The following is a 17,752-nucleotide window of genomic DNA, read 5'->3' on the forward strand; positions in this document are numbered from 1 at the left end:
TGCTTCCTTCTTATTTTTCTCATTTCTCACTCATTGTAGGGTAAGGTATTGTCTTATACTGGCTCTATCCAAGGTACCCCATGCAGTTTGGGCTCACACATTTATTCATTTAACAGATCTTTTTTGGTCGTTGCCTCTATGCTCATTGGTTTGTCTTTGGGTAGAGGTTTGGTCTAGATTAACTCCAGGTAGTTTCTTAAAGTCTCTTCACACATAGGCTGTCATTCTACTAAGCTAGCTAGGATCCAAATTTTATCTTTAGTGTGTCCTTGGAAATTCTTAATTTGAAAATGTTTCTTTTAGGCCAGTCTAAAGATTTAACTTTATGAGATGCTAATGGAAACATGAATGAATTTTTTAAAGAAGAAAGAAACCAGAAATCAAATTTTTATATCAGCCTTAAATCATTTCACATTTAAAAGCAAACTATATTAACAAAGAATGCTAGAATCATCTTGTGTATCTGAGGTCACGGTCTGTCCCATTCTTCAGTGTTTATGATGTCGTATTTTCTCTACGCAGTGGACATTGTGGTCCTACTTACTCATAACTGGTGCTGTCATTGCTCAGGGCAAAATCCTTACTAAGAGAGATTAGGGTGGAGTTGTTTATGATACTATTGACTTGAACTGGACTTCTTATGCTTTTAAAAATGGGAAGAATTATCAGAAGACATTGTCTAATAAGCTATGTTTTAAATTATGATGATCAGTTCTTCAAGGTAGTTTCAAGAGGACCAGTATGACTGTTGGCTAACAAGTAGTTCACTGAAATAGACATTGAGCATTGTGTTCATTGCCTTGGTTTGGGGAGCTTATGGGTAATAGCCTTCCCTGAAGCATTTATAAGATGGAACTTGCTTTCTGTCTGGTAACGTGGCATGAAATCATAGTGAAGAGATCTTATACATCACCTGGCTCAGTTTTCTAATTTCATAGGTAATGAAACTGAAGTAGAATGGATTTCAGTATCTTTCCCTGTGTCATTCCATGGGATTGACTATAGACGTGGCACTAGAATGCAGACCTCCTAATTTCTAATTCTGGGATTTTTTTTCACCACATCACACTGTTTCATTCCTTGTTTCATCCACTCACCCATCTGCTACATACATCTTAGTGCTTACTGTTTGCTAATCATTGTGCCAGGTAGAAGGTTGTACTGGGAGCTTATTACTTCATCACTTAGAATGTGTTACTTTCTTAGATATTCTTCAGTGAAAATATTTGAAATGCTTCCATTTTAGGGAAACAATGACATACCATCCAACTTGAATTTGTTTTAATAAATATATGTATTTGATCAATAGGTATATATTTTGGAAACTTATTCAGAGAAGTCACATTGAAGGAAAAGATTCCACTTTCCAATGTTTGGACAAGCTCATCGGGCAGTCTTCCAAATGATATTCTGACTGATTTCTTACTGATGCAGATGTTGACCAGCATTGTAATCTAACCTGACATCAGCAGGCATATCTGTTCAGTGAATTGTAATAGATACTCAACTATAATATTTTCTAATTAACTTGAATCCTAGAAATGATATAATGGGTCATTCTTTTTCATTCCTCATTGAATGTTGTGATTAATTATTGATCAGATATGAATGTTTCAAACATTTTATTTCAAATTGACGATAACATTAAACTTAAAAAAACTGACTTTAGCATTTTTCAGTTGATTTAAAGTAATTCTTCATAATCTTTAATGCAGACATCTTCTATATTTGGTATTAATGAATCTAGTACCACAGATTAATTTAGTGTCTATTATTATTAGTTAGCCTGTGATTCTGTGGAAAAGTCACTGGCAATTACATTGTCATAATTTATTAAATAGTACTTAGGAAAAGAAAATATCTAATCCAATCCAATTTTTTTCCAGTATTAGGAAGAATTATTTCATAAAGCAAAAAGTCACAAAATGAGCAAAGTTCCAACATGTCTTTGTTGTTTCACTGTTCTTTGTTAAAGAAAACAATAGGCAAAATTCATAGAAGAATAGGTATAAGATATGAACAAACGTTTTGCTAAAGATGTATAGCAAAGGCACGTCTGAAAAATGCTCAGCATGAATCCTTAGGGAACTGTAATTAAAACAACAGTGAGAGGGCTTCCCTGGTGGTGCAGTGGTTGAGAGCCCGCCTGCTGATGCAGGAGACACGGGTTCGTGCCCCGGTCCGGGAAGATCCCACATGCCGCAGAGCGGCTGGGCCCGTGAGCCATGGCCGCTGAGCCTGCGCGTCCGGAGCCTGTGTTCCGCAAGGGGAGACGCCACAACAGTGAGAGGCCCGCGTACCGCAGAAAAAACAAACAAACAAACAAAAAAAAACCAGTGAGATAGCATGACAAACTTACAACAGGGGTTAAAATTAAGAACAGTTGACCAATCTGTGAACCTTTAGGTTTCTTGAGTTTTGATGCCAGTCAAATCATCTCATAAAGATATAAAAGGTGCTGTATATTTGTACATCTTAAAATTTGCCATATTGTGCTATTACTTTTGTTAGTAGGAATATCATTCATGTTTTTAAAAAAAATTAGTTTCCATGTCTAGGACTAATTCCAATAGAAATGGTGAATGAAGCTAAGCTTATCTTCAGGATTATTCCATTTCCTTCATCATCTTACCCTTACTCAGTCTTTCTTTACCTACAGAGTGCATACTCTTTCTCTATCTCTCTGGGATTCCTCTAATACTAGACTAATGTTGGTATCATATTTCCAGATCAATCCATAATTGTGGTCTAGAGTCGTGTGTTGACAAAGATCTCAGGGTTACAGCTCCGATCAGTGGGAAAGACTGCCATGATCAGATGGTGATATCTGTCCTGTGACCATGTCACCAGTGTATTTGGTGTATCTATTTAACATCTTGACAACTAACTAATCTGAAAAAGAAAACTCTATTAATGTACTGAGAATGGTCGACTGCCAGCTTTTCATTCCTCTTCCCGTTACCATAGCTTGTGTATAGTTTAACAGTGACCTTCTGAAGACTATACGACCTATTTGTTTTTAAAGCAGTTTTAGCTAGTGCTGGGAAATTGCATTTCCCCCAGTCATGCCACTTTGAGAAAAATCTGCTTCTTGGTCCTCTAGATTTTAGCTTAGGTATTATATCGACCAAGAATATTTTTTATATGGTACCTGAATGCACTTAGAACTTTCCAGTAATTTTTTCTTTGGGATTTAATGTCTTCTATGGTGTTTATTTAATTATTCTGAATGCTTATGGTTTTACTCTTTCTGAATGCTCCAGCATTATGTCTTCCTTTTGGTTATTTTACTGTTGATGTGTAAACAATATATTTAATCATTATTCTTAAGAAACTAATGCTGACAAACAGTTGTATATCTTGGTTTGGTGTTTCCTCTCGTTTATAAAAGGCTGGAATGGTACCATGGAAGTATCAGTGATTTTATGACATTTCTTAGATTCAGTCATCAACTAACTGAGGAAAAAAAAAAAGACATGTTGATATTAAAGTTAATTTATGTGAAAAGTGCTTTAGAACACCAAAGCACTCTCTAGATTTACTAATATTATTAAAATATCTACAGGTGATATTTATTCAAGTAACTGAGATTTCTTAAAAGTCTCTATGTCTTGCTTTAGAGACTAAAATGAGATCAGGGGAAAGGAAGTCAGTGGCCTTTGTGACGGGATGGGGTCTGGTTCATCCTTGTTTCCGTCCTGAGGTATATGGGGAGATTTTCATTTTAGATATTTTACTATTTATGAGTTTGAATTTGTACAGTGAGATTAATGTCATCTTCATGCCTACTTACAAAACATCCATTTTTCAGCCCATAGATCAAGAAGTAATTTTGACATTCAAGTCTTATTATTTAAGAAATAGTTTGTAAGGCTATAGCTGTCATAGATAATGGTTCCTCTGATGGATCCGGGCAAAGTAAATTAAAAACCTTCTGGAAAGAATTCACCATTTTTGATGCCATTAAGGACGTTTGTGATTCATAGGAAAAGGTCAAAATAGAACATTAAAGAGTTTTAAAGAAGTTGATTTCAACCCTCATGGATGACTTATGAGGAGTTGCTTCTTTTGGATGATCAAAGAAAGTGGTTTCTTGAGCTGGTCTTTACTCCTGGTGAAGATGCTGTGAAGATTGTTGAAATGACAGCAAAGGATTTAGAATATGATAGAAATTTATTTGATAAAGCAGAGGCAGGTTTTGAGAGGACTGACTACAATTTTGAAAGAAGTTCTACTGTGGATAAAATGCTATCAAACAGCATTGCATGCTGCAGAGAAATTGTTTGTGAGAGGAAGAGTCAATCAATGGGGCAAACTTCATTGTTGTCTTATTTTAAGAAATTGCTGAGCTACCCCAGCCTTCAGCATCCACCACCCTGGTCAGTCAGCAGCCATCAGCATGGAGGCGAGACCCTCCACCAGCAAAAAACAAAACAACAAAAAAAACTTGCTGAAGGTTCAGATGGTTAGCAATTTTTGGCAATAAAGTATTTTTAGTTGTTATGTACATTGTGGTTTTTTAGACATAATATTGCACACTTAATGGACTACAGAATAGTGTGAACATAACTTTTATATGCCTGGGGAAACCAAAAAGTTCATGTGGGATATTTACTTTATTGTGGTGGTCTGGAACCGAACCCACAATATCTCCGAGGTGTGCCTGTAGTAGAAAGATAGAATGATGGAAAAAAAAAAAAGATTCTTTAAGACGTTGAACTGGTTTGAGCCACTCTGCATATTGTGTTAGCCCTTATACAGAATTAGTTCCTGTTTGTGTATTGAGTTTTTGAAGATTGGAGTGGTGAAAGAGAGGAAGAGGTGTAAAGGTATACGCCCATGAGCTTTCACGTGATACCAGACAGACAGTGAACAAGCTGGGTGTGTTTTTACTGTGCAATGAGATACCCCTCTGTGGTTTAGAAAGACTGCCTTTTTCGGCATCTAGTCTCCTAAATTTGAATCAGATATTCATTCATTTATTCACTCATGAAATATTTGCTGAATGCAGATCTTGGGCCAGGCACTGGGCTAGGCATTAGGTATACTGTGAGGTCATTGCCTCCAGGGAGATTCTATTCTACTGGAGTGACCCAGAAAATAAACAAGTCATCCAAACTATTATATGCAAAAATTAAGAAAAACATTAAGGAATACACAGGGAGCTATGATGGAGAAGAATGTTACCGAGAGATGGGAGTGGGCCCAGAGACCATGAAAAGGGGATTTGAAGAATAGGGAACCAACCATACAAAGAGCTGGGACCGTGTGGGTAGCTCTGAGTTTGGCATGATCCAGGAATGGAGATCTGGACAGTGTGGCTGGAGGACTGGGGAGGGGAAGGACATGAAATGGGAGAGGTTGGCAGGGGCCATATCACGCAGGGGTTCCTAAGCTATGGCCAGGACCTTGGAGTGTGTGCAACAGTAAGGGAAGCCATACTAGGTTTTAAGCAAAGAGTGACTTGACCTATTTGATCTATGCTTTGAGAAGATCCCTCTAACTGCTGTGGAAAAAATGGATTGGAGAGGCATCTAAAGAGGAAGTGGAGAACTGTTAGACAGTCGAACAGTGGAAATGGCAGTGTGGATAGACAGAACTGAACACAATTCCAAATTCATTTTTAACTCAGCAATCGGAAAAATGTGGAGAAATGAATGTTTCAGAGCACACTCTTCAGTTTCTATTCCTCATTGTGTCTCCTCCTCTTCAAATATCTAAAACTTATTGTGCCTTTCTAATGAATGCTTTTTTGTTTTCCAGATTTCGGTTCTAAGAGAAATTCCCTTATTATGATTATAGTTCACATAGTAATAAGTAAAGTACATTTTTTATGAGATTGTCATTTATGTAGTTGCCATTTTTGTGGGTGAAATTGGTTGAGTACTGGCTGATTCATATGGTTCAACCTAGCAGATTCAGAATTTGACTATTCTCATGGAAACATTTGTGTACTGTCAATGTGGTCTACAGTAAGAGAAATATTCTCCTTTTCTATGTATAAATAAATGGAGGGTCCAGCTGGCATTGCAGCGATGAAAGACGCATTATGGCTATCTTCAGTCCTTAGACACATAGAGCACCCTCTCTGGATAATCCAGGATAAAGGGGGAAATGAAATGGCCACCTGATTGAAAAAGCCCACCTTTCCAATATAGTCAGTCAAATGCTATTATCCTTTTATTACTCTGTAATTTTGAGGGCAAGTTCAGTGAATAACTGTAGAGGCTATTAAGAGCTGTCATGGAAAATTTATCTGTCTTTAAATGGAAGGTAGAAGCATTATTGCAGGAACAACACTGCTTCAAGGTAGATAATTCTCCTCTTTGAGCCCTTTAAAACGCTGTTTATTGTTTCCTACGACATCTCCCCAGACTGTTCTAACACTCATAATTGTGATCCTGCCTTTTTTTCCTCTTGTCAGGAATAAAATTTATGGAAGAAGCATGGCCCATGAGAACCAATCCTGTTTTGTGTTAGTTTCATGTGAGTGTCTACACTAATAGCACACAATGAAGGTCAGTAGTAACCTACAGAAAACATGATTAACTCCACCCAGCTCCCTAAAGGGTAGCAGTTCCAGAAAGGGCCTCTGCTGTCCTCTACTCTTTAGTCTTATCCTGGGCCTCTGAGGGTAAAACTGTGCCTAGTGGAGGCCATCATAATGATAGAAAGAACTGAATATTTTAGAACATCACTGTTTTATTTTTCTCTGGCTGCTGTACAAACCTGGTGTCTTAAAACAACGGAAATTTATGCTCTCACAGTTCTGGGTGCCAAAAGTTCAAAATCAAGGTGTCTGCATGGCCACGCTCCCCTCCCAAGGCTCTAGGGGAGAATCCCTCCTTGTTTCTTCCAGTTTATGGTGGCCCCAGGCATTGTTTGGCATGTGACTGTATCAGTTCACTCTCTGCCTCTGTCTTCACATGTCTTTTTGCCCTGAGTGTCAGTGTGTCCTTTTCTGTCTCTCATATGAACATTCTGATTGGATCTAGGGCTCTCCCAAATCCAGCATTCGCTCAGCTTCATACTCAATTTCATTTGCAAAAACGCTACTTCCAAATAAGGTCACGTGCTGAGGTTTCTGGCGGATCTGAACTGGAGGGACACCCTTCCTACCCACTATAGTCACCAACTCAGAACACAAAGACATGCTAGCTGGCAGTTTTCTCATCCCAATTTTATCAACTTTCATCAACAATAAGAATAACGTATGCTTTCCCTCCAAGAATAAAATAAAGAGAATTAATTCATAGGATCGTCAGAAGATCAAATTGCCAAAAATCTCTACACATTTTTAGTAAGAGAGTAGAATTCAACAAGGAAGTATTTTCTTCTAATTGTAAAATGTTAAAAAATTTGCTCAATTGAACTCCTGTAAAGGAGACTTTGAAAGAAATTCATTTCCAAATATGATTCGCATTTACGACTTTTTTCTTTTAACTGGGCTTGGAGTATTGGTTCTTGGATGTAGAATTAGGTTGTAGGTTTGAGGAATGCTTGCCTTTTATGTATTTATATAAAGTTCTAGTCTTTCAGTTCTATTTATTACCAGTTATTGTTCAGTCTCAGTTCTGGTAATCATAGTCCTAGAACTCTGCGAGATTCCCATCCATCCATCGTATTATGCGGTCTGCATCAAAACAGCCCTTTGGAGTAGGTATCATTGCCCCTGTTTTACAGATGATGGAACTGAAGGGTCAGTGACTTGCCCAAGGATATACAGGGTGTCTGCAAAAGAACTGGTTTTCTAATCCAGGTCTGTCGGCTTTTCACCACTGCCTGATGCTTCCCTCGCTTCCCTCAAGAATGTCAACCGTGAGTTTCGGAGGAGGTTGGTATGTTTATCTGCTGTTAACCCAGTGTCACCTGGAGCCTATGTTCCTGCACCTGAGGCGTCTTGCTGGATTCAGTGTGCCCTTCCAGCTCATTCAGGAACAGGGCTTCAGTTCTATCATATAGGAGTCACGTTGTTTATCCAGACTCCTGGCTGGCAGCTTCAAGTACCTGCAGCTGATACTGAGTGAGGGGCAGAGATTTTTTTGTTTTTTGCCTTTAGGACATCTTTCCCTTTTCATCTTCTTCCAGAAACAGGGTGAATAGAGCATATCGCCAAGCTTGGTGTGTTTGCCAGGTTGGAAGGTGGCCTCGCACTGGGATCACGTGTCCTGGGGGCTGCCTTCCTGACCGCTGTAAGGAGCACAGCCTCCTCCTGCCGTCCCCATCCCTCCTGTCTGCTGATTCTACTCCATTTCTCCCCATAGCACTTATCACTGCTTCATACATTTTATATGTTTATTCCTTTATTTTCTGCCCATCACTAGACTGTAAGCTTCATGAGAACGAGAACTTTGTCTTTTTCACTCCTGTGTCTTCAGTATGTTGAAAAGAGCTCGGCACAAATGCTCCCAGACTGTGTGATTGAGTGAGTGAGTGAATGAGCATGCCCTGTCACCGTGATTAAACTACTGATTCATACCTACTTGTCTTCTTCCTTTGCTGGTTTTGAGGAAATTATAGGACTTCACTGAGCCCTAAGCCCTGGTAAAATGTTGGTATTAAAATATCTATTGGGCAGCAGTATTCTCACTTGATCTAATGATGTGGGGTGAAGGTTATGATTACTTCTGGGTGGGATTCAACAAGAGAGCTGAAAAAATAAAAATCCTAGAGCAAAATAGTAGGAAGGTAAATATGCTGAGTGGGTAAATATGCTGGAAACAGTAATGGTTAGACATAAATATATGCTGCTTGTAGTAAATATATGTATGTTGCCATTTATATGTATATATATATCACATACTATACATAGTATATGTACATGTTTTTAAAACATATATATCTTTAAATTTCTTATTTTCCCTTTCATTAGAGGAAAATCAGCACAGAATAGTGTTAAATTATTTATGTATTTATACATGTCTACTATCAGAAAAAACCAATGGGGAAAAAATGTTAGCTCCATTAAATAAAGTCCAGGCTGGGAATAGTCATTTAAATTTAATTATTGATTCCTACAAAATATGAATCTGCAATGATTTTACTGGGAAAAAGACCAAAAAAGGAATGGTGACTCTTGCTTGCTTTTACCATTAGTGGTTTTCAAGAGTCTGGGAGGTTGTGTAATTCTAGTGGGAGACGAACATCATGTAGGAGATTCAGGCATTTCTTTTCTCTACCAGGTGCCTGAGTCTCTTGGTAAGTGTTGGGTTAACCTGAAGGAGAGACTGGGAGGTGATGAACAGAGGGGAGAAATAGGACTTATTTGGCTGAAGAGAAGAAAGAGGAGGTAGAAGAGGAAAATTCTATTTTTTTCTTGTTCCCTTGAGTGGAAGGCTTGGCTTTCCAAGTTGCCTTCCTTACAGGACTGAGTGGAGATTATTGATAACCAGTTCTGAGAGCAGTAATAGAGAAGGAGGGTCAAAGCACGGGGTGTGGCGGATGGGAGAGAAAGAAGACATTTACGTAGAGCTCAGCTCTGCTGTCTGTGCTGTTGGTGAATTTCTATTCCATTACGACTTCCTCCTTTTCAGTAAAGGAACTTATAGAGACAATGAAAAAGGTAATAGAGCCATCAATAAGTATGTTCTGGAAACCCAGCTGAGGTGCTAAAGTAGTTCCTGAGGCTTACAGAGCACATCAAAATGGATCAAGTTCACTGCCTTTCAGGGCAGTCTGGCAAGGAGTGGAAAGAGACTGGCAGTGTGTTCAAGCACAGCTTCAGGAACTTTGTGTGTGACCTTCATCCCTTCACATTTCTAGACGGGGCGGGGGAGGAGGCTCTGCTAAGCCATTATGTATTCATTTTTCCTTCGGCATATTAATTCTTTGCTCTCTGGTAATGCTATGTGTTCAAAATATGTTCTTTAAAACTAACGTTTTATCAGCTTACATGCGGAGTGTTTTTTGCGTGCCTTTCTTTGATTACTGAGATGTTTTTCCCTTAAGTTAGGGATACTCTCTTTGTCCTCTTCTCATGCCTGGTGCATATTCACCAACACTCAGGTCACACAGTTTTTATTTACTATTGTCATATAAACTCTGTGGAAAGTCACTAGAACATCACACTTGTCTTGGTCTCCTTGGGTTCGGTTTTGTGATCCCTTAAATTTAAAATGTCTCATTTCTTCTGGGCGAGGCATCTGCTTTATTATGGGTGATGTGTTTGGTAATTGAGGAAGAACTTTTACCACCTTTTCCATCATCAAGTTTATTATAATAATACAGGCAAAGCATGTATTTTAGAGCAGTGCCCATATACCAGAAGTAAGTCATCATCTCAGTAGGGAGCAACATATTTTGGAAACCTGAGGAACATGCAGTGCTATTAAGAGAGGGACCATCGGCTCCTACAGCTCTAAAAACTGTCTTCTAAGCTGTGACTTTAGTATAAATTTAACTTGTCCTTTTTCAGGGACATAGTGGACAGATTTTCCATGATACAGTTACAACCAGTGTCACTCCATGTAACGAATGTCTACCTACATCAGATTGATTGTGAGCCTTGAAGACAAATGCCAACTACCTTTGGTCACTGGAGAAAGACAGTATTTCTCAAGTGTGCTTTGGCTTTCAAAAATATAAATCCATTACTGGATTTTCCTCTCAGTCTTTCAGAGGAAACATTATTTTGTACAATACAGGTTTTTAATTTGATCTCAGTTTCAGATACAGAGATAAACATACATGCGTATGTATTTGTTTTTGTTAAAAAGAAAACATTTAAGGATAATTTAGTTTGCACCTCTTGTAGTCACTTTTTCTGAATTTCAACTTTTCTTTTCATTTTACCACCCATTAGAGTGGGTTTTCACTTTTTGGGTTTCTTTTTCTTAGCTTTTAGGTTTAATGGCTTATGCTAAAAAGCACTGATGTTGCTACTGGCTAGCATGTTTCACTGGCTACACTCACTCTGGCAGATGAGTTATAGCAGATTCTTTAATAGATATATATTTTTTCTTTTTTCCTATAGATGGACCCTCATAGTGTTTTGACAGTTAAAAAGGATGGGGGGTTATTGAGCGTCTAGTTTCTCAGCTGCTCAGCTGTATTTTTTGAGCTATATATCAGCAAAATTACCCACCTCTCTTACAGAAGGTGTTCTGTTGCCAGATGGTACTCTGCAGGAAAGAACTTCCTAGTTTTCTTAAATCAGGATTTACAGTAAAAGAGAATAGCACTCAGATATAGAAGACAGGTTTCTCTGGAAATCTTGGAGTCTCAAATATCCATCCTTTCTCTGTCTTCATTGCTTCCTTCCTATTCAATTAAGTTGATAACAAAATGTTGACACTGCTATTCAATAACTGAAGGGCACATTCGGAGCAATTTTCATTGTCCTGTCTGCCCGAGACCGACTGAAAGGTTCGGCTTCAATTGCACCATTAGCCCGCCAACTGCAGCCAATCGTTACCAATGATTTTTTGGTCGCCCTAGTTTTTTTTTTTACTTTATTGAGCTTATTCAGAAATAATGAAACTCCATCCGTCCTTTTCTTAAAAGTTATTTGCACAAAGTGCAGTGGCTGTTTCTTTTATAAACTCATCAGCATTGCCTTAAGGAGTGCCCTTAACTATCGATTTTCTGGTCTGGCTAATAGATCTCCTAATTCGCAGAAATACCCCAATGCAAGATTTTAACAATTGGAAAATTATGAAAGAAAGTCCCAGGGGCCTCCCAGCTTCTGCACAGACTGAGGGCTCAGCATCAATCTCACTGTTGCAAGTGGTGGAGTTAGTTGACCTGGGAGAGAAAAATACAAATTTAAATAAGTGGGCAGTGCTTCCTTATTTTCCAAATTCTGCAGCTGTTTCAAAGGAACATCTTCTTGCTTGGATTGAAAATGGCACTATTCAAGAACCATACTGAAATATTGTTTACGTGAAGTCCTTCAGTACTTAAACTCACAGCCACAAAACAGGGAAAACTAAAATCAAGTTTCACTAAACGCTTTTGGGAAGATATGTGTGATTAACTGTTACAGTCTTCCATGGCTTAAAATCTAAACCATTATATTTTAAGCAGAAGTTAACTGGTTTTCAAATTTCAAAATTGCCTTGGCCTGTGTTCTAATAGAGAAGTTTCTTGCAGATTAGCACGTAAGCTTCTATGCTGCCTTACTACTTATTGTTAATTAAAACTTTGTTATAACTTTGTGACCCACTTGAGAACATTAAAATTGCCAGAGTATTACATGTTTTTGTAAACCAACAGGCAGTTTTGACATCCTCTAGAATGGCTAGTTTGCTTGTGATTAATCCCAAAGCTTGAAAATATATATTCAAGATATTAAAAGTTGGATGCACAAGTAGGGACTTCGCCCTTTTTTCTCTCCTATTTTTGCCCATCCCCAGGTTCCCTCAATTTTCTACCTAGAATTTCTCATGCTCTCTCTCACTTAAAGATTTTCAGTACTTCCCATTGCCTCCAGGGAATGGCTTACAGACCCCATGACGTAATCCTGCCTGTGGAAACACTCTTTCCTAATTCATCTATATGCCATTTTCCATTTGGTAATCACTGAATGTTTCCAACCCACATTTATGCTATTGTTCGTGTCCTGAATAGACCCCCTTTCTCTAACCTTCCCAGATGTTAAAATTGCTCCCCCCAAAATTTGTGCAGAAGTTACCATCTCTATGAAGCTTTATCTCTACCTCTGACTTGGCTTCACCAGAAAATACTGGTTTCTCATTTATACTTGTAACTCTTGTAGAGCTCATGACATGTGCTCATCAGCATGCATTTACATGCACGTCTTCCACAACGAACCATGAGTTTCTATAGAGAAGGGTCTCTGCCTTACCCATTTTTGAATTCCTTATGTCTAGCTTTGCACCTCACACACAGTAAATGCTCAATAAATGCTTATTGAGGATATAGGACTGAAGTGAACCTTGGAGATTATCTGGTTAATGTCTTTACTATTTTGTAAGTGAAACAAAAATGTGGCTCATAGACTTCATTTTGTTATTAGCTCAGTGTTATTGTCGGCACGCGATAGTTCCCCTTTTGTGTTATTGGTTTCCTGCTACTTAAAAATATGCAAATTGAAAATTAATAAAAATATACTGTGTAGTGCTTTCTATTTTCAGCATACTTTTATCTTCTTCAAATTGGTGAGGTTGACAGGGTGGGAAGTATTTCCCCTATATTACAGATGTGTAGGACAAAAGGCTTAAGTGAGTCAATCAAGATGGTGGGTGGAAATGCAAGCACTTGAATTAGGGCCTGTCTGATTCTAACCCTTCATGGGTCCTTCAGTCATCACTGGAAGTTGAATGATGACCCTAGCCTTGTTTCTCTATGTGGCATTAGGCAATTTCATAGGTCTTGTTGGAAAAGCATTAAGTTTTACTTATTTTCCCCGCTGAAAGTAGAGAGTTGTGTGTTGGACTATTCCTGGAAAAAAATGCCTTGGGGAGAATTTATCCTCAGTGGTTTAGAGCAGGAAACTCAGACTTCAGACACTGCCTTACATCCTAGGGGTAGAAATTAGGTGGAAGTGAATTTGACCCTTGCGCATTTCCAGAGCAAAACACACAATGATAAAGGCCATCTGAAGTTGTTGTTTTTTTTAATTTTTATTTTTGGTTATAAAATGTGATACATGTTTATTGCAGCCATTTTAGAAAACTTAGAAAAATACAAAGAACAAAATTTAAAATGTCCCTAATTTATCACCAGGAATCTGCTATTAACATCTTAATATAACTGTAAACTCTGGAACTAGGCTGCTTGGTTTTAAATCCTGGTTCTGCAACTTACTAGTTTAAGGACAATGGAAAAGTTACCTTACCTTCTGAGGTCTGAGTATACTTATTTACAAAATGGGAATAATAATATTGCTTATGTCAGAAGGTTCTTACGATCATTAAGTGAATTTATAGCTTAAAGAACTTAAAATAGTTCTTGATATACTCAAGTAGTATGTACTCACCTAATTTAACTATTATTATATCTCCAGTCATTTTATTTAACAAAAGTCTGGAACATAACACTGGTGTAACTTTTTACCCTACATTTTCCACTTAATATATCATAAACATTCTTGACACTCACTTAAATATTCTTTTAGAACTTGAATTTATTAATTACGTTACAGCATTGTTCTTTCCTATCATAATTGGTCTAACCAGTTCCTAATTATTTGTTTCTAATCCTTGACTATTGTAAATTACACTTTGATATACAGTTATGTTATATATTGTTGTGGGTAGCCCTGATAATTTCCTTGGGATAGATTCCTAGTAGGAGAATTAATGGCTCAAGAGAGTATAATTCTTTAAAATTTTTTGAGTTATTTACCTTAAAAAAGGTAGTTTATTGAGATATAATTTACATATCATACAATTCACACAATTAAAGTGTATAATTCAGTGGTAACTAGTACCACTGAATTGTACACTTAAAAATTCTTAAAATGGTAAATATTATATTACCTATATATTATATTATTTTAAAAATTATGGTAAAATATAGATAATATATACCATTTTAAGAATTTTTAAGTGTATAATTCAGTGGTATAAATTATATTCATGAAGTTATGCAACCATCACTGCTATTTCCAAAACTTTTTCATTATCTCAAACTTTAATCATTAAACAGTAGCTCCCATTCCCTTCTTCCCTCAGACCCTGGTTACCTCTAATCTACCTTCTGTTTGTATGAATTTACTTATTCTAGCTATTTCACATAAATGGAATTGTAAGGTATTTGTCCTTTTGTGTCTGTCTTATTTCATTTAACAGGGTGCTTTCAAGGTTCACGTTGTAGCGTTTATCAGAACTTCTTTCCTGTTTATAGCTGAATAATATTCCATTGTATGTTTATACCATATTTTGTTTATCCATTCATGTGTTGATAGACATTTGGTTTGTTCCTACCTTTTGGCTGTTTTGAATAATGCTGCAATGAAAATAGACATTCAGCTATCTGTTCAACTCCCTGCATTCAGTTCTTCTGGGTATATGCCTATATGGGACTGCTAGGTCATATGGTAATTCTATGTTTAGCTTTTGGAAGAACCACCAAACTATTTCCACAGCAGCGCTTCCATTTTACATTTCCACCAGCAATGGGTGAGTGTTTCAATTTCTCCACACTAAGGGCAACGCTTGCTATTCCCCCCCCCACCGCCCTTTTTCTTTTGTTTGTTTTTTTTTCTTTTTTTTGCTTATAGCTATCTAGAATGTGTGAAGTGGTATCTCACTGTGGTTTTTATTTACATTTCAGTAATGATTAATGATGCTGGACATCTTTCAAGTGCTTATTCACCATTTGGATATGTTCTTTGGAGAAATGTCTTTTCAAGTCCTCTGCCCATTTTTAAACTAGGTTGTTTATCTTTTTGTTGTTTGAATTACTTGCCTTTTAAGGGATGATTTTCTAAATTTGTGCTTGTAAATATTTACCATAGAAGAGATATTTTTAGGCTCCTTAGATTTTGTATTTGCAATCTCTTTTGGTAGTAGAATAATGGTTCATTAAGGTCCTTCCTTCATATAAAGAACACGGTTATGTGCCAGGGACTGTGTTAGGTTTGTGCTGGGCACAAACATATGTGTCTTGCTTTTGAGGTGTCTTTTTTATTCGCATTGCTAGCTAGATATCCATGTTGTTTTTTTTCCTGCTCAGAAGCTATTTCTTTACCAAAAAGTCCTCCTCATCTTGGAAGCATGTCCTTTGCCAACTATAATTATATAGTATTTTGTGACCCTGTACAGAGTGTGAAATGTATATTCTTAGTGCATACTGACAGCGTTTCCCTAACACTGTACGATGCTGCTAAAGTATCTGAAAAGGATTATATGAAACCAAGGGAGAGTTTTAATACTTTGGATCCAATGTTGATTCTGTCAATAGTAAATTTGTTCTGGGTTTCCTTCTGGCTTGCTCTATTCCAATCCCCATTTCAGCACTTTGAAACTACATTGAGGCAATATTTTTCAATACACCTTGAATTAGTCCCAAAATACATCAGAGCATAGAGTGATATTGCAATAATATAACCAGAAGGAAAGATAATTTGTTGATAGAACCACCCACAAGAAAGACTGAGTCCACTGAAGCAAACACATGTATGTTCCTTTTACTTTGAAAAATCTCATCTGCAGTTCACCCCCATTAAGCTTTCTGGAGGGTTTTCCAGCTAGGAGTCAAATTTGGATCTGGTCTGGGATGATTGCACCCTCGAGAGGGACGTAGGCTCAGAATGAGTAATGGTGATTTAAGAAGTGATGTGCTTTCTTTCCTAGTCTGCAAACTCCACTGGGCTTTCCCGAAACTAACTCTCCAACATCCTGTTTTTCTTCACTGTTGTTGTCTGACTGTAGCAAGGCAGGAACATTGAGGACAGAAAAGTTTGGGAGGTACCTAAAGTCCCCAACGTCTGATTCTGTCTGTGGGTCTGCACCCCATGCCCTGAGCTAGAGTAACAGTCAGGTGAGCTCAAGTTTGCTCTCAAGCAGGAAGTTGGGTCAGGGACTAGGCCGGCATGCAAGTGTGTGGAATTCGTGGGCGGTGTTAATGGCAGCTCGCATGCACTGAGCCCTTCCTACAGGTCAAACCAGGCACTGTGCTAAATACTTGACTTGAATTCGCTTATTTAATTCTCCCATCAACTTCAAGAGGCAGACAGTTACTCTCTGCATTTTAAAGACATGGAGACTGTCAGAGTGAATAAGTGATGTTCCCAAGATCACGTGTATCCCAGGTGGTGGGGTTGGGATTCTGAACTGAGTATGTCTGCAAGCATAGCCTGGGCACTTGACCCTGTACTAAACAGTTCTCTCCAGAGGAGTACTTTTCAGATACAGAGAACAACCTAGAGGTTACCAGTTGGGGGGGTGGGGTGGGGGGGAGGGAGGGGGAGGGGCGGGGAGGGTGGGGAGGGGCTATATAGAGGTGGGGGAGGAGGAGGTACAGACTATTGGGTATAAGATAAGCCACAAGGATTTATTGTATAAGATGGGGAATATAGCCAATATTTTGTAATGACTGTGAATGGAGTGTAACCTTTAAAAATTGTATTAAAAATTTTTTAAAATAAAATAGAAAAAAAAAGGGAGAGTGCTTTTGTCTATTGCCATATCGGTTCCCACTGGCCACTGATGGTATTCCATGTTGATGATCTTTTTTTGATGTTGCAATAATTGCCTCAGGTGAGAAAGAGGAAAAGAAGCCTTTCTTCAATGGTGACCTTGACCCATTCCCTCTCCTGATGCCCTCCCCCCAGCACACGTGAGGCATTTCCCACCTGTCTACCCTGGCCTCTTGTTCTTCCTTCTCATCTCATGTGCGTGACTTTAGATGCTCAAGAGGAATATCTTTGGTGATGCTTGTTTTGATGGGAAACATGCAAGCGGTAGACACCGGGAATGAGCCTTACAAACTACTTCTCTTCATCATTCTTGTTGCATTTTGTAATTTCATTTTTTATTGACCTGGGAAGTTGAGGACTGAAGGATGGAGCTCAGAGTTTGATATGTCTGGAATTAAGTAAGAGGGTGGGAGAGGGGCAAGCCTATCATTGGTGCAGGAAGAGGTTGGTTCCTGGTAGTAACTGAAAGAAGACCAACCACAACACAGCTCATCTCCCTCCCTGCTCTTTTTCTTCATAGCACTATTCCCTGTCTAACTCAAGATAAATAGAATTTATTTATCTTTTATTTTTACTATCTTTTCCCATAGAATTTAAGCATTATGAGGGCAGAGATATTTCTCTGTTTAGTGTGTGTGTGTTTTATAC

At 38.0% G+C, this 17,752-nt stretch overlaps 1 protein-coding gene across 1 annotated transcript in view; it reads left to right on the top strand.

Annotated features, from left to right (window-relative positions):
- Positions 1 to 17,752, top strand: part of GPC6 (glypican 6) — a 1,081,720-nt gene that overhangs the window by 133,944 nt on the left and 930,024 nt on the right. The gene's annotated exons all lie outside the window — the stretch shown is intronic.

Source organism: Lagenorhynchus albirostris, chromosome 18, assembly GCF_949774975.1.
Source record: "Lagenorhynchus albirostris chromosome 18, mLagAlb1.1, whole genome shotgun sequence".
NCBI classification, from domain to species: Eukaryota; Metazoa; Chordata; class Mammalia; order Artiodactyla; family Delphinidae; genus Lagenorhynchus; species Lagenorhynchus albirostris.